Source organism: Enhydra lutris, unplaced genomic scaffold (genome assembly GCF_002288905.1).
Source record: "Enhydra lutris kenyoni isolate GAN:26980312 unplaced genomic scaffold, ASM228890v2 scaffoldscaffold2, whole genome shotgun sequence".
NCBI classification, from domain to species: Eukaryota; Metazoa; Chordata; class Mammalia; order Carnivora; family Mustelidae; genus Enhydra; species Enhydra lutris.
Genome location: NW_019154086.1, coordinates 8,172,909 through 8,194,315, shown reverse-complemented (window position 1 = coordinate 8,194,315; position 21,407 = coordinate 8,172,909). Strand labels below are relative to the sequence as shown.

Sequence of the window (21,407 nt, the reverse complement as noted above, 5' to 3'; positions counted from 1 at the left end):
CTGCTGTAAACATTGTACACAGGTTTTTATGTGGGTTTAAAATTTTTTTTAAAGATTTTCTTTATTTATTTGACAGACATAGGTCACAAGTAGGCAGAGAGGCAGGCAGAGAGGCAGAGGGGGAAGTAGGCTCCCTGCTGAGCAGAGAACCCGATGTGGGGCTCTATCCCAGGACCCTGGGATCATGACCTGAGCTGAAAGCAGAGGCTTTATGTGGGTTTAAAATTTTTAAATCATTTGGGCAAATACCTATAAATGCAATTGCTTGATTGTGTGGTAAGACTATGTTTACCTTTGTAAGAAACCACAAACTGTCTTATAAAACCATTAACATACCCACCAACAGTGACTGAGAGTTCTTGTTGGTCCACATCAAAACTAGAATTTGGTGTTGTCAGGATTTGGGATTTTGGCTATTCTAACAGGTATTAGTGTTATCTCATAGCAGTTTAAATTTGCAACCACCTGATGATATATGACAGTAAGCAACTTTTTGCATGCTTATCAGTATATTTTCTTTGGTGAGGTATCTGCCCACTTCCTGTTCTTTTTTTATTGTTGAGGGTTCTTTTTTAATATTTTATTTATTTATTTGACAGAGAGAGAGAGAGAGCACAAGTAGGCAGAGAGGCAGGCAGAGAGAGAGAGGGGGAAGCAGGCTCCCTGCTGAGCAGAGAGCCTGATTCGGGGCTCGATCCCAGGACCCTGAGATCATAACCTGAGCTGAAGGCAGAGGCTTAATCCACTGAGTCACCCAGGTGCCCCTTATTGTTGAGTTTTTTTTAAAGATTTTATTTATTTATTTGACAGACAGAGATCACAAGTAGGCAGAGAGGCAGAGAGAGGAGGAAGCAGGCTCCCCGCTGAGCAGAGAGCCCAATGCGGGGCTCAATCCCAGGACCCTGGGATCATGACCCCAGCAGAAGGCAGAGGCTTTAACCCACTGAGCCACCCAGGCGCCCCTTATTGTTGAGTTTTAATAGTACTTTGTATATTTTGGACAGAAGCCCTTTATCAGATACATGTTCTGCAGATATTGTCCCCCAGTCTCTGGCCTGTCTTTTCATTCTCTACACATTGTCTTTTGCAGAGCAGAAGTTTTTAATTTTAATGAAGAATAATTTACCAATTTTCTTCTTTCATGGATCATACATTTAGTGTTATGTCTAAAAGTCCTTACCAAACCCAAGGTCACCTGGATTTTCTCTTACATTTTCTTCTAGAAGCTCTATAGTTTTGTGTTTTATATTTAGGTCTAGTCCATTTTTAGACAATATCTGTGAAAAATGTAAGGTTAGTGTCTAGATTCATTTTATCACATTAGATTCCTAGCTTTTCCAGCACTACTTATTGAAAAGACTATCTTTTTCCATTGAATTTCCATTGCTCTTTGTCAAAAATCAGTTGACTATACCTGTGTGGGAGTATATCAAGGCATTTTATTCTGTTCAACTGATCTATTTGTCTATTCTTTCACCAACATCCTGCCATCTTGATTCCTGGATGAGAATGTCTACAGTTGGGGCAGATGGGTGGCTCAGTCAGTTAAGCATCTGCCTTCAGCTTAGGTCATGATCCTGGAGTCCTGGGATCAAGCCCTGTGTTGAGCAGGAAGCCTGCTTCTTCCTCTCTCTCTGCCCTTCCCCACTGTTCATGCTTGCTTGCTCTCTGTCTTATGTGTTCTCTCTCTCTCTCAAATAAATAAATAAAATCTTTTAAAAAAGACTGTGGTCACTGTGTATATGTATGTATCAGATATATGTGTGTTTTATTAAATTTTGCTATCAGTATTATACTCACTTCATAAATAGAATTTGGGAGGTTTCCTTATTTCTGTGCTCAGGGTAGAATCAATAGCAACCAATTCATCTGTTCCTTAATGTTTCTCAGTAGACTTTTCCTATGAAATAATATAGTCCTGGTGATTTTGTGGATGGAGTTGTGGGAAAATACAGTTTTCTGACAACATCTATTTATTCTATGGCAACCAGCCTATATAGAATTTCTATCTTTTCTGGGATGTTTTGATAAATTATATTTTCCTGAAATTTCATCTGTTTCATCTAGGTTTTCAAATATATTACAGAGAGGTGAGTAATGTGATCCCATATAATTCTATTAATTTTTTGCTTCTGTAATTATTTCTCCTTATTTTTATTTTGATTTTACTCCTTCTGTCTACCCAACTGTCTTTTATATTGTTATTTTTTCATATCTTATATCTATGAGTATTCCCATTTCTATTTTCTAATTTATGAATTTCTTCTTTTATCCTTCCAAACAACAACCCACCGCATGGGTGCTTATAGCAGTTATAGTCATAATTGCCAAAACTGGAAGCAACCGATATGCCCTTCAGCGGGTGAATGAATAAATAAACTGTGGTACATCAAGACAATGGAATATTATTCAGCACTAGAAAGAAATGAGTTACCAAGCCATGAAAAGACACGGAGGAAACTTAAATGCATATTGCTATGTGAAAGAAGTAATCTGAAAGAAGTGATTACTTACTAAAAACGTAAACAGCTACTGTATAATTCCAACTACATGACATTCTGGAAAAGGCAAAACTACAGACACATTTTAAAAGATCAGTGGGGGTGCCTGGGGGGCTTGGCCGGTTAAGTGCCTGCCTTCGGCTCAGGTCATGATCCCAGAGTCCTGGGATGGAGTCCCAAGTTGGGCTCCCTGCTCAGAGGGCTCCCTGCTCAGAGGGGAGCCTGCTGCTTCTCTTCCCATGCTCCTCCCCCCTGCTCATGCTCTCTGCGTCGCTCTCTCTCTCTCTCTCTCTGTCAAATAAATAAATAAAATCTTAAAAAAAATCAGTGGTTGCCAGGGGTATGGGGGAGAGAGGAATGAATAGGCAGAGCACAGAGGATTTTTAGGGCAGTACAACTACTCTTTATGGTATTACAATTGTGGACATATATCGTTAAAAATTCATCTGAACTCATAAAAGTACACCAAGAATGATTTCAAAAAAATACAGTCTTTCAGTGATAATGATGTGTCAGTGTAGGTTCATCTGTTGTAACAAATGTATCACTGGTGGGAGATGTTGATAATGGGGAAGGCTGTGCATGGGTGGGGGCGGGAAGTGGGTACATGGGAAACCTCAGTATCTTCTGCTCAATTTTGCTATGAACCTAAAACTGCTGTGAAAACGTCTACAGACTTGCAACTAGAAAATGAAAAAGTTCTGGAGATCTAATGCCCAAGATAGTCACTATAGTTAACAACACTGTTTTATATACCTCAAAGCTGCTAAGAGACTAGATCTTAAGTATTCTCACTATGCACAAAAATAATTATGTGACTTGATAGAGGTGTTAGCTAACGTTATGGTGATAATTCTATTGCAATATATAAATGTGTCAAATCAACCCATTGTACACCTTAAACAATGCGATATGTCATTTATATCTCAATTTTTAAAAAGCAAGTCTATTTAAAAATTGTGTAATTTCTGTTTTGAGATATATTAGAAGGAATTTAATATGTTTTTCACATTCTTGAAAACATAAAATTTTGTATTCTTCTTAGCCCACATCCCTTTATATTATGACAGTTCTCTTCCCTTCTTCCCCTCAGAGCCTTTAAAAATTAAAGATCATGGAGGGTTCCTCGCCCTAGAGCCCGCTACAGAGAAAGAACCCCACGGATCACAGGTGGACACATTAGACTCCAAGAGCCTAACGAGTCTGAGGACGGGTCCCCCCCCCCCCATCTCCCAGCAGGAGATGAAGGCGGAGAAAACCAATTGACCAATCGCCATCACTGAATTGACCAATCGCCATCCCTGAAGCGCTGCTCTGTTCTTTGATTGGCTTTAATGGTGACTCCCCCTTCTGAATTCCTTGCTCGGATTGGTTTATTTCTTGCTTCTGACCTGGATGGTGGCCAGAGGAGGACAAGAGACTTCCAGACAGAATGGAGGGACGATTTGGGTGACATCTGAGACGCAGTCGCACATCAACAAGCAGCCGGGCTCCGGGGACGTGGCGGCGGCCTCTGTGGTCTCGGTGCTGCTGATGGCGACTGAGAGGAGCCGGTGGCAGCGCCTCCTCAGCCCGCTGCTGCGGCGGAGGTAACGGTCGCGCTCTGGGCGGGGTATGTTTGGCCTGCCAGCGCCCAGAGAGGTGAAGAGGGGGAGGAGGACCAGAGAAAAGAATCCGCGAGACCCGGAGTTCTGCTTTCAGTCCCACCCTGAAAGGTAATCTTTCAGGTTACTTCTTTCACCTAGCAATATGCATTTGAGTTTCCTCCAGCCTTCCTTCTCTCCCCCCTCCTTACGTTCACCCGTCAGCCCGCTGCCTGCCTCAGTTTCTCTACTGGGGCACGGGGGAGGTGGAGGGCGGTGGAGCTGGGCTTGCCATTCTCCATGCTCTCCTCGCCGTAGAGTTACCAGATTTGGCAATAAAAATACCAGAGGAGGGGGACGTGGGTGGCTCAGTCGTTAAGCATCTGCCTTTCCGGCCCGGGTCTGGGGGTGGAGCCCCCCGGTGGGGCTCCCTTCTCGGCAGGGAGTCTGCTTCTTCCTCTGCCCTTCCCCCTGCTCATGCTGTCTGTCTCTCTCAAATAAATAAATAAATAAGATCTTTTTTTTTTTTTAAATACGAGATGGTAGTTAAACTTAAAATTTCAGATAAACAATTATTTTTGAATATAAATATGTCCCCAATATAAAGAGAAATTTAAATATAAAACATTTTTCATTTGTTATTTGTCTGAAATCGAACTGGGTGTGTTGTTTTTTATCTGGCAACCTCAGACTAGAATAACACTTGTACACCTCCTAAGCATTTACAGCCTAATTCTACAGCAGAACCTATGTGGGGAGTGTTGTTATAATCCATGTTCTGATGAAACGCGGGAGAGACTTGTCCAAGGTTATGCAACTAGTGGGTGATGAGGCCAGGACACCTTAAAAACCCATTTCAGTTCTGCTGTCTTTCATCAGAAGACTCCTCAGGAGTTCTTATTGTTGGAATAAATCAGGTTAACAAAAGCAAACTTACCTCTCAGAGGGCTAGACCGCTTTCTTTATATTTTAGGGAAGAAGTAACTGTATTACACTGTCAAGGAGTACAGCTCTGTGATGATGAAAGTGTATTTTATAATTAATAAACAGTGTCATATCATTTGGCTCTGATGTCAGCATACAAGGTTATATTCATATGTATTGCAGGAGATCTACACATCACTATGAAGGTAGGGATTAAGGGAGTATATCCTACAGAGGTTAAGGGCTCAAATTCTGGAATGAAACACACCTGGGTTCAAAGCCTAGTTCCCCCACTTTGATGGCAGTAGGCAAGTTACATAATCTCTTGGGGTCTCAGTTTCCTCTTCTTTAAAATAAAGATGATAATAATTATATCCACTTCATAGGATTGTCAAGTGTCTGGAACATCAAAAGTAATTATTTTAGCTATTATTAGCTATTACATTTGACCTTTAGTAAGTGCGAATCTTTGGCAAACCAAATTATTCTACAATTAATTTTTAATTTATAAACTTTTATTTTAAGTTTAAAAAGCCAAGCAATTAAAAATACTATGGATATCTGAATTTCAGTGAAAAGAAATGTACTGTTCAATAATGGTTAAAACAAGTATTTTTGATTGTAATATACCAATTTTACCAATGAAATATCCATAAGCTGGGCTAATAAAATATTTATTTATCAGTCTCATTCATTTTCCCCATGCATAATTTTTTATATTGTTTTTACTTGCATTGTGTTTTAAACAGAAGAAACTAAAACACCATGGGAAAGAAAATAACTAAAAGGTGACAGGTAAAACTAGAAAATGGGCTTATAGTCAGTGTTTGTTTATAGTAAGGAAGACATAATATGCTTTAAAAACCAGAACTCAAGCCTTGTAGAATTTTATATTTTTTGCATATTGTTTTATTTCCTTAGTGTTTACAGTATTAAAATAGGTTACTTTCAGCAGCATTGGGTAACTCAGTCGGTTAAGATCTGCCTCTTGGGCGCCTGGGTGGCTCAGTGGGTTAAGCCGCTGCCTTCGGCTCAGGTCATGATCTCAGAGTCCTGGGATCGAGCCCCGCATCGGGCTCTCTGCTCAGCAGGGAGCCTGCTTCCTCCTCTCTCTCTGCCTGCCTCTCTGCCTGCTTGTGATCTCTCTGTCAAATAAATAAATAAAATCTTTAAAAAAAAAAAAAAAAGATCTACCTCTTGATTTCTGCTCAGGTTGTGATCTCAGGGTTGTGAGATCGAGCCCTGAGTAGGGCTTTGCTGCTGGGCCCTGCCTAAGATTCTCTCTCCTTCTCCCTCTGATCCTCCTCCATTTTTCTCCATATACCTGTGCTCTCTCTCTCTCTCTCTCTCTCTCAAACAAAACAAAACAGTTTACTTGCAGACTATTTGCTAAAATTCCTCTTGGGAATTTTTTGCAATTTTTCTGCATAAAACAACAAAACTTTTCCATCCCCTATGGAGGAATGTGGAATTATGAAGATTGAAGTTTTACTCTTAGTAACTACTCTTTATTATTACCTAGGTGATTGTAAACAAGTCACTTATCACATCTGGTCCTTAATTATTTGTAAAATCATAACAAAAACCTGATTCTGGCTCCCCCAAGGTTTGTAAATGCTGTCAGTTATTACTAGCTATTTGTCTACTGAAGAAAACTGCAACCATGAATGAATCCAACTATTTGCCTTCTTTGTGCCTGATTCAAGCTTCTAGAAGAGCTGGAGAAACTTGTGCGCTGAGAAGGCTTGGTACTAAAAGAAATTTGTGGTAGGCAACTTCACCTGAGCATTGAGCACCTCATTTTTTCAATTTATGCAACTGCTGTATCAAATTCTCTTCAGTCTTTTCAAACGTCTGACATTCCTTACAAGCCATTCTCAGGAATTGATCTCAGTGTTACAGAGGAAAGAGAATACCTGAGTTCTGAGGTTCCTCCCAGCAAACATTAGTATTTCCATCCCCCTACCAAGGTCGTCCATGTCATATCAAGGTTCAGTTTGGAGTCCCATAGTCCCATAGTAGTTTAATAGAGCACAGGCTCTAAAGCATTTTTCCTGAAAATGCTATTCTCCCTTTCATTAGGGACTGTGTTGTGCTTCCTCACTGCACAACACACTGGGCTAGATTGGGGCCTGCACATCACACTGGCTTCTTACTCCACCTGTTAGACCACACAGAGTTTAAGGCTGGAAATCACACACACATCATTCAGCAACGCAATGATCAATTTTCCCTCTGACGGTTTCAGCTGGAGAAATTTTCTGCTGGGAAGCTCATCCTCAAAGAGAAAGCTGAGACCACTGCGTTCGAAATTCAGACGTGACGTAAGGTATAGAATGCTTTTCTATTTCCTCGATTATCATGTTTTTCTGAAACTTCATTTAAACCTGCTTTTCTTTCTTAGACAGCATTTTCTGCAGATATGTTTTATTACCAAGTAGAGCTTTGCACTCATAAAGGCTAAATATACCTTAACCATTCCCCTAATGTTATAGAAATGGGTCTCTCACTGATGACCACACACTAGGTCTTCCTACACCCTGTTCTGGTCCCTTCTGGTGTATTTTGCTCACTCCTCCTCATGTGGCTGTGTCTTCCATATCTGCAGCCACTTCCTTAGACACTGGGGCTAGAGATAGAGTCGTGCTCCAGTGGACCCCGGCTGGCTGGTTCATGGTTTCTCCTTCTAAATCACACCCTGGAGGCTCAGATGCCCTTGAGTTCCCATGATTTATTGTTGAGTTGTTTCATCTTCTCTTTACCATCCTATGACAGAAGTGTTGGTTTACCTAGAGACTTAAGCACCCCCGTAGAATCATGGATCTGAGCATAGGAAGGACCATGACAGGTACTCCTGGCTGCTGCATACATCAGTTGGCCTCCCGCCCCCCAACAAACACCCCGCTTAGCATCCTCACTAAATTGTGGCCCAAACTCTTTCTAACACTTCAGGAAGCTGGAAATCCATCACCTCCTGAAAGTAACTTAGTACAGTTTCAGTCACCCATTAGAACGTTCTTCCCTCTAAATGGAGTCAAAACATGTGCTTTCCCAAATAACCCTCATAATTTTTCCCCAGGTTAATTTTGATCTTCAGAGCACAAGAAAAAAGAATCTCATCTAGTCATCCCTTTTATATTTAAAATTTTTAATTTCCAGATTCATTTAACTAATTCTCATTGAGTGCTTTTTGTGTGATCTTTCATCTTCTAGTAAATGAAAACACAACTACATATTTCTCACAAGAGATTCTTGGGCTTGAACAAACTTTTCACTTTGCCTTCCTCTTTTCAAAATTAGTAATTGGCACAGACAGAAGCTCCAGATTAAATTACTTAAGTTTAGCAGAGCTGGAGCTCCTGGATAAATCAAAGGCCTCACACTCAAATATCTGCAGGGGGCTGGCCCAGCGACATAAGTGAGTAAAAAAGCCAGTTTTTTAAGAAAAATAAGGACAGGTAGAGATCCAGTGATGTGCAGGGCATATGCCCATCTAAAGAGGACAGCCACTTGTTAGTTGCCATCAGAGGATAAGGAACAAGATTACAATCTACTGTTTTTTTCAGTGAAGGTGGAAATTTGGATTTGCATCTGAAATTTTCTCAAAAAGCATCTAATTCAGATTTAAAACACTGTGCAAAACAAAGAAAACAAAGGAGCTGCCAGTTTATAACTTCTGTTGTTTCTCTTCTGTAAATTATAAACGTTAGTAGGGTTGATATTCATATTTTGAATTTTTTTAAGATTTTTTTTTTTTTAATTTGTCAGAGAGAGAGGGAGAGAGAGCAAGCACAGGCAGACAGAATGGTAGGCAGAGACAGAGGGAGAAGCAGGCTCCCCGCCAAGCAAGGAGCCTGATGTGGGACTCGATCCCAGGACGCTGGGATCATGACCTGAGCCGAAGGCAGCTGCTTAACCAACTGAGCCACCCAGGCGTCCCATATTTTGAATTTTTAATGACTTTTAATTTGAAATGATTTTGGACTTACAGAGAAGCTACAAAAGTGGACAAAGAATTCCTATATTCTTTACCTAGATTTCTCAAGTGTTACTATTTGTAACACATTTATTTTATTCTCTGTATATAAACATAACTGCATATATATATATATGTATACACACACACACACAAATATATATATATGCTTTTTCTGAAGCATTTGGAAGTAAGTTACTGACATTAAGCCTCGTTACCCTTAATTATTTCAGTGTGTGTTACCTAGAAATAAGGGCATTGTCTTACATCATAAAACTATTATCAAGATCAAAAAATAACATATAATATTGTTTATAGACTTTATTCAGATTTCATCAATTGTCCAACTTATGAATGTTTTACCAAAAAAAGAGAAGAAAAATGGTTGTTTACTGGTCCAGAATCTCATATAGCATCACATGTTGAATTTAGTTGTTCTGTCTCTTTGGCCTTCTGCATTCTGGAACAGCTTCTCAGTCTTTGTCTCCATGATTTTGTAGGTTAGGTGATGAAGTGATTTTTGGTATTCACAAGTATATCCAGATAGAGATCTCTGCGTATACTAAAAATACATGAGTAGTGGATGGTGCCAATCACTGAGAATGGAGGCCAGTTTTTTAAATAGAATATCCCTCCATTGTGGGTTTTTCGTTGTTGTTTTTTTTTCCCCCCAACACTTCTCACAAATAAACTCAGGCTATCCATTTGGGAAAGAAATACCACAGAAGTGATGTTGTGTTCATCTCAGTGCACCGTATCAGGAGGCTGGGCAAGCTGAACTCTCAAGCGTGTTGCCCTGAAGGTGGCTCAATCCCATAGAACTCTGAGATCAGGGGGCGCCAGGGTGGCTCAGTGGTTAAAGCCTCTGCCTTCGGCTCAGGTCATGATCTCAGGGTCCTGGGATTGAGTCCCGCATCGGGCTCTCTGCTCAGCGGGGAGCCTGCCTCCTCCTGTCTCTCTCTGCCTGCCTCTCTGCCTACTTGTGATCTGTCAAATAAAAAAAAAAAAAAATCTTAAAAAAAAAAAAAAAAGAAGAACTCTGAGAATAGTGTAGTCAATCCTTGGGCTTGTCCTTGTGTGTTAACATCTGTACCCTCCGGCATTGCTTCATGGCTGCCTGCCTGGGCAATGTAAATCCTCAGAGGCTTCAGGTGTTACAAAAGTGAAGAACAGCTTAAGATTTGGTGTGAAGTGGTGGTCCATTCAGAAACTTCTTTTTAATTATTGTCCATATGCAAGCATAGAGTTTTTGTTTCAAATTAAGCAGGAACTAGTTTGAAGGGCTCTATCTCACCAGACTGAGATTCTAAAACTTTCTTTTCTTCAGGGTAGACAGAATCCTTGACCTTTGTGTTATTGTTAAGTCTAAATGCAATTTTGAGGCATGAAAACTGCAATGATCTGTAATTAGTTGGGAATCTTTGTAGTCTGTGATATATCTGTGGTATGCTGTCTGTTTTCAATGTTCACTGGTATTAGCTATGGAATAAAGCTTTTCTTAACAAAGCTGTAGGCTTTATGAAGATCAAGGTTGTATGTCATAGTTTCCTATTGGAAAGATTTCATTTTTGGTTTTTGGTGGTTTTTTAAAAATTAACATATGATGTGTTATTTGTTTCAGGGGTACAGGTCTGTGATTAATCAGTCTTATATAATACCCAGTGCTCATTACAACACATACCCTTCCCAGTGTCCATCACCCAGTTACCCCAACCTCTGACCCCTTTAGTCTTAAAGTAAGTGATAATCAGTGAATACGTAACAGAACAATTTGCCTACTTATAGGCAAAATCATAACTTGTTTCCCTACTTACATATCCTGCACATAGAAGAATAATGCAGGAAATGTGTGTCTGGGTTCTCTGGTTCTCTAACTGGTATCTCAAGGAACTGAGGATCCCAAGTTTATAAAGGCACAAAAGTCTAATTAAAAATGAGATACTGAAAGGGATTTTATCATGAAGCAGTTTGATAATTCTGTGTTTTAAGCTTAGAAGAGACTTTGTGTTCACCTGCTTAAAAGCTGTTTGCAAACCAGAATCTGAAACTAAATGTGAGCCGTTCAGCATTTAGCTATGTGCTTCAGAAATTGCTTGCTAAAACTTGTTTTTCTACAACATAATAATTTAAGCTTTGACTTTTAGATCCAAATGGCAATCCTGGCACTTGACTACTGTGTGAAAACAACTTGCCATGCCTGCATTGTGGAAACTGTGTTCAAAATGAAACGCACAACATACAAGCCGAAATACCACTTACGGTTGGTGGTATTTCAGGGAGAACACCCAATACATTAAATACAAGATATCTTTGTAAGTATCACCGTATTTTTCTGAGGGCATTTTTAAACTAGTGATATTTGCGGTATGGGAAGGAAAATAATTAGCCTACCTATTTAAGCCAGTTGCCATGGGTGAATACCTTGACATGAAACTAGGACTTTCCTTTAATAAACTTTATATTTTAGAACAGTTCTAGGTTCACAGAAAAAATTAAGAAGATAGTTTAGAAAGTTTCCATATACCTTGTCACCAGTTTCCCATATTATTAACATATTATATTAATATGGTACATTTGTTAAAATTAACAAACCAACTGACCTTGATACAGTATTATGAACTGAAGTCCAGAATTTACTCTGATTTCCTTAGTTTTTACCTAATGTCCTTTTTCTGTTCCAGGATCCCAACCAGGATACCCCATTACATTTAATTGTCAAGCTCCTCTTGGCTGTGGCAGTTTCTTAAATTTTCCCTGTTTTTGATGACCTTGATAGTTTGGGGGAGTCAGATATTGGTCAGATATTTAGTAGAATGTCCTTGTATTGGAATTTGATGTTTTTCTCAAGATTAGACTGGGATTATGGGTTTTGGGGGGGAAGAACCCAGAGGTAAAGTGTCATTTTCATCTCATTATATTAAAGGTTACTACTGTTGATGTTGAAGCAGATAAAAATGCTGAGTACAGGCATTAAAGGTCAAATCCACAAGACTTACCAGAAAGTAAATACAAGTATTCAGGTGGGCACATGATTTGTCTATTGCTGGCAGGTTGGGTTACTTGTTACAATATAGCTGTAAAGTGCTATATTGTCCTTGCCCCTGCTGAAAGCAACTGTTTCCTACAATCTCTGTCTAGCTCAATTCTATAGTAAGACAGGGACGCTTGGTCTCAAACATTATTCCTTCATTATTGCTATGATAACTGTTATATCTGCTTAATTGATATGTCAACATAATTAGCCATCTCTATTTTTTTTTAAGGTTGGGCTGCTTTCTGCCTTAATGTCAATCAGTATGTTGGAAGTTATCAAGAAGTTCAAATTCTGATGAAGAAGGAAGAATTGACCCATGAAATTGTCAACATTTCATAATATTTTTGAAAAGGGGTAATGTTTTTCTAGTTGATATACATAAAAATTATAGCCAGAATTTTTTTTTACCTTCACACTTAAGCGCTCTACTAAAATTGCAGAAACTAGTATCATGTCTTTGTATTGGTAATAAAACCAGCAGAGTAAGCTCAAGAAGAAAAGTAACTATACCAGATAGTAGAAAAACTGAAATGAACCTCTTTCTTAAGTCTGGCATACTTTGTTTTAAGATTTGGGATAAGAATATCTGTATTTAGGCAGAATTAATAGAATGAATTTCTAACTGGTCCCTTCCAACGAAAGGATGAGAGTTAGAAATCAAATGGTTTTTTTTTTCCTACTCTAATAGGAATTACCATTTTCCTCTCTGAAATACTGGAGGGAAGAAAATTGTGTCCTCCCTGTGTCAAATGACAGACCACACATGCTGTTCTTTTTCAGAGCATGGCACAAAGGGTAGACTGGCTTCTGAGAAAATGCATGCTAGAAATTTCAGTATCTGATGTGATAAGAGTAGTTCCTCCCTAGTTTCGGTAGTTAAGACACTGTTAATGTCTAACCATTTCCTTAATAAACTGTTGCAGGATCTAGTTACAATGTAGCTGTAAAGTGCTGCCTTGTCTTTGCCCCCTGCTCAAAATAAAACTGTTACCTTTCTAGCCTTGTCTGCTGTGGTACTTAGCAGCCAGGGATGCATGGTCTCAGACATGTTTACCAAGTTAAACACTGACTTGATGAATGACTCTTGAGAATTAAGGCTTGTTAATATTTTGTGGGTGGTGACAGAAAGAAAGAAACATTATCAAGAAGGAATTCAGATAAGGGAGAAGCCACATTTTTATTACTACCAACTTACTGGTATTTCAGTTCCTTACCGCAGTTGGTTTTGAGGGGAAGATTTTTAACAGTCTTGGTCAGCTCTAGCTGTGTGGGGGAATGAAGACTATACTCCACAGTGAGATGTATGATTTATATGTGGTTCATTACTATTTTATGGCTTGGAAGATGTGCAGTACTTGCTTTTTAAATCAGAATTTGAATGTCTACTATCATAATCTTGGGCTCTTGATTTTTATGAACAACCAGTATCTATGGTTATAAACTATGACCTGCCCACTACTTGTGAAAACTGTATTCTCAGCTGACTATTTGTCATCTTCATTGAGTATTTGCTTTTATTCCAGTGAAATTAATTTATATATTGTGTGATTTTGTTAGCCAGACAACCTTTAAAATCACGTATGTGAATGAGGAAAGTAATCTTATCGCCCAGTAACATGATAAGATGTATTTAAATTCTACTTGGGTGGATTTATGGTTGATCAGAACACTGTAGGAAAACAAATGTGAAATGTAGCCTAGACTTTGGGTTTTGTACAGTTGATATTCAAAGGAAAAATCAATAATGCTGTTAGATCTGGTTGCCTTCTCTTACACATAAGTCTTTTGTTGTTGTTGTTGTCCTGTTATTCATATCCCATGCTTTCTTGATGATTCTTCTATAATTGGGATTTTGTTAGCATTTACTGGTAGAAATTTACATTGACTCTGGCTTAAATACAGTGGTTTTATTACTAAATAAATTGATTATGTCTTGCTACTGAGGTAAGAAGAACTTTGTTTCAAGAAATATAGGAGGCAGTGTTCCGAAATGGCATTGGTTTGATTTAGGACATGGTTTCATGAGTGAAACAGCATATTGTTTGGATAGAGTGAGTCAGTATTTCCATATTTGTTTTTCTCTTGTCCTGTTTATTGGATCTTTTAAATTGCTCCAGCCAAGACATTTTTGATTGGCCATATTATCTGTTTTAGTAGAGAACTGCGGTGATAAATATATCCCAGCCGTTTGTGTTACGTGTATGAGGTAAACTGAGCAGAAAACTGTGATAAATATAGGTTACCATAACAGATTTTTGGAGCTTCCTTACACACACACACACACACACACACACACACACACACACTGTAAAAGTTTTAAGTCCTAGACCATGTCTGTCCAATAGAACTTTCTGCTGTGATAGAAATATTGCACATCTGTGCTGCCCAACAAAGAAGTGACAAACCACAATGTGGCTACTAAAATGTGGTTAATGCAACTGATTAAATGTGTTTTCTGTTTGATTTTAATTTCAATATCCACATGTAGCTAGTGGCTGTTGTTTTGGGCAACATAGTCCAAACAATAGCCAACATTCCAGAGTTTATATTTGCAGTTGGTAGTTCCAAAATTGTGTCAAAATGAATTATGTAACTGTTCTTTTGGTTTAGTCCCTCTGCTTGCATCCGTCCCAGGCCGACAACTGCTCTTGGGTGGCCCTCTTGGGCACCGACTTTAATATCACTACCACAAACACAATGCTGCCATCTGCTTTATAAATAATAATACTTAAGATGCCTGATAGAATCTGATTTTGCAGCCAAAGGAATCCTTTTGCACTATCTACAAAAGAAACCTGTTCTTTTTCTCTAGATATTGCAATTAGCATCTAGTTAGAAGCACTTTACGTATAATCCTGGCAAATAAACAGCCACTGATGGTTACAAGTAGCTCATACTGTTAGTAGTCCATATTGTCTTTGATAAGCAATATTCTGATTGATAATTTTTCTTTTGTTCAGAATTGGCAGTGGAGGTTGATTTGGGAGAAAAGCTGTGGCCATAAACATTGAAGAAGATGAGCAGATTCTTTGTGACATTGAGACTTTCTACAGTACCACAGTGGAGGAAATGCCAATGAATGTGGCTCACAGCACTCGCTCTTGTGGACTAGGTGATAACAATGTGCATTGTGCTTTTTTCTTTGGGGATATTTGAACCTTGTCTCAAAGCTCATAACAGATCAGAAATACAGATTTTGATAGTAATGCTACTCTAACTCATGAGCTCATATGAGGAAGGTCATTGGGTTTATCTTCTTTAGAATTAGAATAATGGACTTGGATATTAAAGGTGGGATTGTAAAAGTCATTCTTAGAAGTTTATTTCCTAGTTCTGTAAAAATGGTTACCCTGAGCATTCTCTGTCATCTAATACTATATTTGTGACCTGGACAATATGTGCTGTAGAAAAGAAGCCAATTCTATTAAGCTAGTATATCTGCTTTTATTGTGTAGTCATTAGACTGAATAGAACAAACTTGAAAACAAACTTGATTTTTTTTAAGGTATTTGAATTCTTTTTGTTTGGTATTGTGTTTTTATTTCATAAAACATTGTATTAGTGGTAAGTGTGCACTGGAGCCCCCCCCCCCTTTTAAAAGATTTTATTTATTTATTTATTTGAGAGAGAGAGAGAGCATGAATGGGGGCAGGGGCAGAGGGAGAGAGAGAGAAGCAGATTCCCCACAGAGTGCAGACCGATGCGGGACCCAATCCCAGAACCCAATATCATGACATGAACTCAAGTCAGATACTCAACAGACTGAGCCACCCAAGCGCCCTGCACTGGAGCCTTTTGCTAAGCACCAGCAACAGTCATATTCTGGGGATGAACCCCAGGAAAATTGCCATATTACATATTGAATACTCAATATACTGTAATAGGGAATATTTTTCTTTAAAGTGGTTTGGTCCTTATTCCTTAAAGAATTACACTTTTTGCCACAATTCCACATTTTCCAGGTAAGAAGATAAAACAGCATTCTGTGATAAAATTTTATTCTGGTTACAAAACTACACTGAATGGATACAACCCATGTGGCTTTTCAGAAAAAGTTGTAATAGTTCCAAGTTAGCTGCTGTTTGGCCACGGCCCAAAGACTAGTCAGTCGGTCAATTACAAATGTTCGTCAGCAACATCTGCTAAGCATTATCTGCTTCATTGACAAAGAAGAAGTATTAGACTATAAGATTTCTCCTTCTGGTGTGGCAAACATGTCCTGGTATATACAAAGTAGCTACTTAACAGCAAGATTTTCTATGTTAATAAACTAATTAATCAGTAAAGTTCTTTTTCCTGGAACAATAACATAGAGTTGCTCTAATAGATCCTATTGGGGAAGAATTGACACTGAGAATGATCCTTGTTTCTTCTTACTCACAAACTACTTACTGAGCAAGCTTTATGTTGACCACAGTTCATAGCTGGTCAAAAGAACCACTGACAGGCAGTGACCATTCCACCAGCTGTTTGGATTGGTATCACACAGAAAGGACTATGGTGGTGAATTTCTAGGTGAAAACAGTCCCCAGCCTTGCTTGCCACTTTCATAAAACCACTGTTGTGACAAATAAGGCAAGTGCTTAAATCCTTGGAGGTATCAGATCAATTAAAAGTCACATCACTGTCTTCAGTAAGTAAATGTACAAAAGGAAATCCTAAATAAGGAGAGGCAAGGGATGACATTTACCCTGATGATCACTCCCTATGAAGACTAGAAGGCGGGGGGAGAGAATGACATAAAGATGAGGCAAAAACAAACAGACATAACTTGCATTTGGAAAAGGTATGACTACAAAATGTACTAGAGGCCTTCCTTTCTCTGTCTCATAATGTGGATTTTATTCAGGATTCAGTCATCCATTATCTCCAGCCAAGGACACCTTTGATTACTTCCTTAAACTTAGTACCACAAGGCACCACTTCCTCTTCCACACTCCCTCCATTCCAGGGCCTCACTCCCACTCTTCCTCCTCTGCTGTCCTCTTCACTGCCTTTTGGCTTATGCTCTTCTAAGCATTAGACCGTCTGCTCCCTGGATGTTTTCAGTCCCACAGCTCTGACACTTCCATATGTTCAAGACCAAACTTTCCGTCTTGTTCCAGGGTACTTATCCCATTACCTTAAACTTTCTTCTCTTATCTAGACTTTACCAATAATCACCAAACTTGTTTCCCTGCCCTTGGTCTTGCTTTATCCAATCCAGTTACCACTCAGCCCCCAGGATGATCTCATAAAAATATAAGTTTTTCAGTGGATTTCCTTTCACCTCAGGATAAATTCTAAAGTACAAGGCTCCCCTGCTTTTGATGTCATATCTAAAACATTATCACCAAACCTAGGGTCATCTAGATTTTCTCCTATGTTATCTTCTTGGAGTTTTATACTTTTGTGTTTTACATTTAGGTCTATGGCTCGTTGTGAGTTAATTTTAATGAAGGGTTTAAGGTCTGTATTTTTTTTTTCCATGTGGTGGCCAATTGTTCCAATACATTTGTTGAAAAGACTATTTTTTCTCTATTGTATTGCCTTTGCTCCTTTGTTAAAGATCAGATGAATATAGTTGACTATGTTTATGTGGGTCTTCTTCTAGACTCTTGTAAGGGAACTATTTTTTTCTCCTCCACTTTCAAAACTCTACTTTCATAACGTTTCCTTCTGACACTTCCTGTCATCAAATGTTGGGGTTTTTCCCAACTCTGTGACACCAACTGGGTTTCCTAAAATTTAACTCAATCCGGACACTGTCTAACCTAGAGATAAAATCATGTCCCACAGGTTAAGGGTTTGATCGCATAATACTGCCCCACACCCACACATTTCAGATGCCAAATGTAAATCCAGGTTATTTATGCTTCTGACCAACTGGCTATAAATTAAAGATTCCCGTGACACCCCCGCCCCCTTCTTGGGTTTGATTAATACACTAGAGTGGCTCACAGAACTCAGAAAAACATTTTACATACCAGGTTACCAGCTTAAGACAATATAGGTCAGGAACAGCCATATGGAAGCAAGGCATAGAGCAAGGTGTGAGGGAAGGTACACTCTTCCAGCCCATCCATGCATTCACTAACACAGTAGCTCTCTAAACCCTGTCATTTGGGATTTTCATACAGGCTTTGTTATGTAGGCATGATTGATTAAATCTTTGGTCACTGGGGACTAATTCAACCTCTAGGTCAGAAGGTGGGGTTTAAAGTTCTAACCCTGTCATCACAGGGTTTGTTCCCCTGGCAACCAGCCCCCATCTTTAGGGGCTTTCCAAAAATCATCTCATGAATATAAACTCTGGTAGAGTTGAAAGGGCTTATTATGAATAACAAAAGACACGTTTTCACCTTTATCCGTTGGAGCTATTTCAGGAACTGGGAACAAAACAATAGTATAACAAAAGATGTCCCTATGGCTGTATTGCAGGAAATTATAAGGGTTTTGGGAGCTATGTGCCAGGAAGAGTGGAAGACAAATATATATTTTTTATTATAAATCACAGTATCACAGGGGTGCCCGGGTGGCTCATTCAGTTACAAATCCAACTCTTGATTTCGGCTCAGGTCATGACCTCAGGGTTGTGAGATCAAGCCCCAAGTTGGGCTCTGTGCTGGTTATGGAGCTTGCTTGTGATTCTGTCTCTCCCTCTCCCCGCTCCCTGATCAAACTCTCTCTCTAAAACAAAAAATAAAATAAAATAAAACACTAAATCACAATATCACAGTCTCTATTCTGTTCCATTGATCGATTCATCTGTTCTTTTACCAATATGACACCATCTTGATTACTGTAGCTTTACAGCATGTCTTTTTTTTTAAGATTTTATTTAATTATTTGACAGACAGAGATCACAAATAGGCAGAGAGGCAGGCAGAGAGAGGGGGAAGCAGGCTTCCTGCCAAGCAGAGAGCCCGATGCGGGGCTCGATTCCAGGACCCTGAGATCACGACCTGAGCCGAAGGCAGAGGCTTTAACCCACTGAGCCACCCAGGCGCCCCTAAATTAAGACTTTTTAAAAAAGCATTTTTTTGTTTACAGTAAAATTGAGGGGAAGGTGGAAATTTCCCATATACCCCCTACTTCCCTTCCCTCATTATCACCTTTCTTCACTAGAGTATTACAGTTGATGGAACTACCTGGTTGATGGCTTCTCCTGTCCTCATTTGAGTCTCTTCTGTAAGGGCACTTATTTTATTCATGAGGACTCACCCTCATAACCTAATCACTTCCCAAAAGTCCAGTTTACCAATTGCATCCCACTGGGCATTAGGATTTCAACACACTAATGTGAGGGTGTGGGGGGTGGGGTTGGGACATAAATTCAAACCATAGCAATGCCCATCCTGTATTATTTTCTCTCTATTGGGCAGAATGTACCCTTTCGGTAATTACATTTCTTTCTTTTTTGTTTTTTTGAAGTTTTTATTTAAATTCCAGTTAGTTAACATACAGTGTTACATTAGTTCCAAGTGTACAATATCGTGATTCAACACTTCCAAATAACACCCAGTGCTCATCATGACAAGTGCACCCTTTAATCCCCATCACCCATTCAACCCATCTTTCCACCCACTCCCCTCTGGTAACCATCAGTTAGTTCTCCATAACTAGGGATCTGTTTCTTGATTTATCTCTCTCTCCTTTTTTCCCTTTGCTCGTTTGTTTTTTTTTCTTAAATTCTACATATGACTGAAATCATATAGTATTTGTCTTTCTTTGGCTTATTTCACTTAGCATTATACTCTCTAACTCCATCCATGTCATTGCAAATTGCAAGACTGCATTCTTTTTTATGGCTGAATAATATTTCAGTGTGTGTGTGTGTATAATATAATAATATTATATATATACATATATATATATATATATATATAACCTCTTCTTTATCCATTCATCAGTTGATGGACATTAGGGCTGCTTCCATATCGTGGCTATTATAAATAATGCTGCTGTAAACATTGGGCTCCATTTATCCCTTTGAATTGTGTTCTTGTATTCTTTGGGTAAATAACCAGTAATATGATTGCTGGATAATAAGGTAGTTCTTTTTTTAACTTTTGAGGAACCTCGTACTGTTTTCCAGAGTGGCTGCCCCAGTTTGCATCCCCACCGGCAGTATAAGAAGGTTGCCCTTTCTCCACATCCTCACCAACACCTGCTGTTTCTTGTGTTGTTGATTTTGGTCATTCTGACAGCTGTGAGGTGATATCTCATTGTAGTTTTGATTTGCTTGTCCCTGATGGTAAGTGATGATGAACATCTTTTCACATGTCTGTTGACCATCTGCTTCACTTCCTTGGAGAAATGTGTGTTTATGTGTTCTCCCCATTTTTTAATTGGATTTGATTTTGGGGTGTTGAGTTTTATAAGTTCTTTATAGATTTTTAGGTACTAACCCTTTATCAGATATGTCATTTGCAATTATCTTCTCCCAGTCTGTAGCTTGCCTTTTAGTTTTGTTGATTGTTTCCTATCCTATGCAGAAGCTTTTTATGAAGTCCCAATAGTTTATTTTGCTTTTGTTTCCCTTGCCTCGGGGGACATATCTAGTAAAAAGTTGCTTCGGCTGATGTCGAAGAGGTTATTGCCTGTGTTCTCCTCTAAGATTTTGAGGGATTCTTGTCTCACACTTAGGTCTTTCATCCATTTTGAATTTATCTTTGTGTATGGTATAAGAAAGTGGTCCAGTTCCATTCTTCTGCATGTTGCTGTCCAGTTTTATCAACACCATTTGTTGAAGAGACTGTCTTTTTTCCCTTGGATATTCTTCCCTGCCTTGTCAGAGATTAGTTGACCGTAGAGCTAAGGGTCCATTTCTGGGCTCTCTATTCTGTTCCATTGATCTATGTGTCTGTTTTTGTGCCAGTACCATTACACCCTTGTAATATAACTTGAAGTCTGGAGTTGTGATGCCTCCAGCTTTGCTTTTCTTTTTCAAAGTTACTATTCAGGATTTTTTGTGGTTCCCTACAAATTTTAGGATTGTTTGTTCTAGTTCTGTAAAAAATGCTATTGCTATTTTGATAGAGAGTGCATTAAATGTGTAGGTTGCTTTGGGTAGTGTGGGCATTTTAACAATATTTGTTCTTCCAATCCATGAGAATGGACTGTCTTTTCATTTCTTTGTGTCATCTTCAATTTCTTTCATCAGAAAGAGAAACTAATCAAATAATCCCCTTTAAAATTGCACCAAAAATAATAAGATACGTAGGAATAAACCTAGCCAAAGTGAAAGGTCTATATTCTGAAAATTATAAAACACTGATGGTTATTAAATTTCTCAATCCAACTGTATGTATTCTTCCATCTTTCATTAAAATAAAATAGCCAGGGGCACCTGGGTTAAACATTTGCCTTTTGCTCAGGTCATGATCTCAGGGTCCTGGGATGGAGCC

At 38.9% G+C, this 21,407-nt stretch overlaps 1 long non-coding RNA gene across 3 annotated transcripts in view; it reads left to right on the top strand.

The window, feature by feature from the left end:
* Positions 1–3,946: 3,946 nt before the first annotated feature.
* LOC111151197 overlaps positions 3,947–21,407 on the top strand; it is a 26,114-nt gene continuing 8,653 nt past the window's right edge. Inside the window, exons 1-6 of one of the 3 annotated variants that reach the window (XR_002640844.1) lie at positions 3,947–4,216; positions 7,257–7,337; positions 11,129–11,296; positions 11,908–12,004; positions 12,248–12,372; positions 14,979–15,130. This is a non-coding gene — a long non-coding RNA (uncharacterized LOC111151197). Of the gene's footprint in view, positions 4,217–7,256; positions 7,338–11,128; positions 11,297–11,907; positions 12,005–12,247; positions 12,373–14,978; positions 15,587–21,407 lie in introns of those variants that run through there. The other 2 variants (XR_002640842.1, XR_002640843.1) reach the window with 2 other exon arrangements.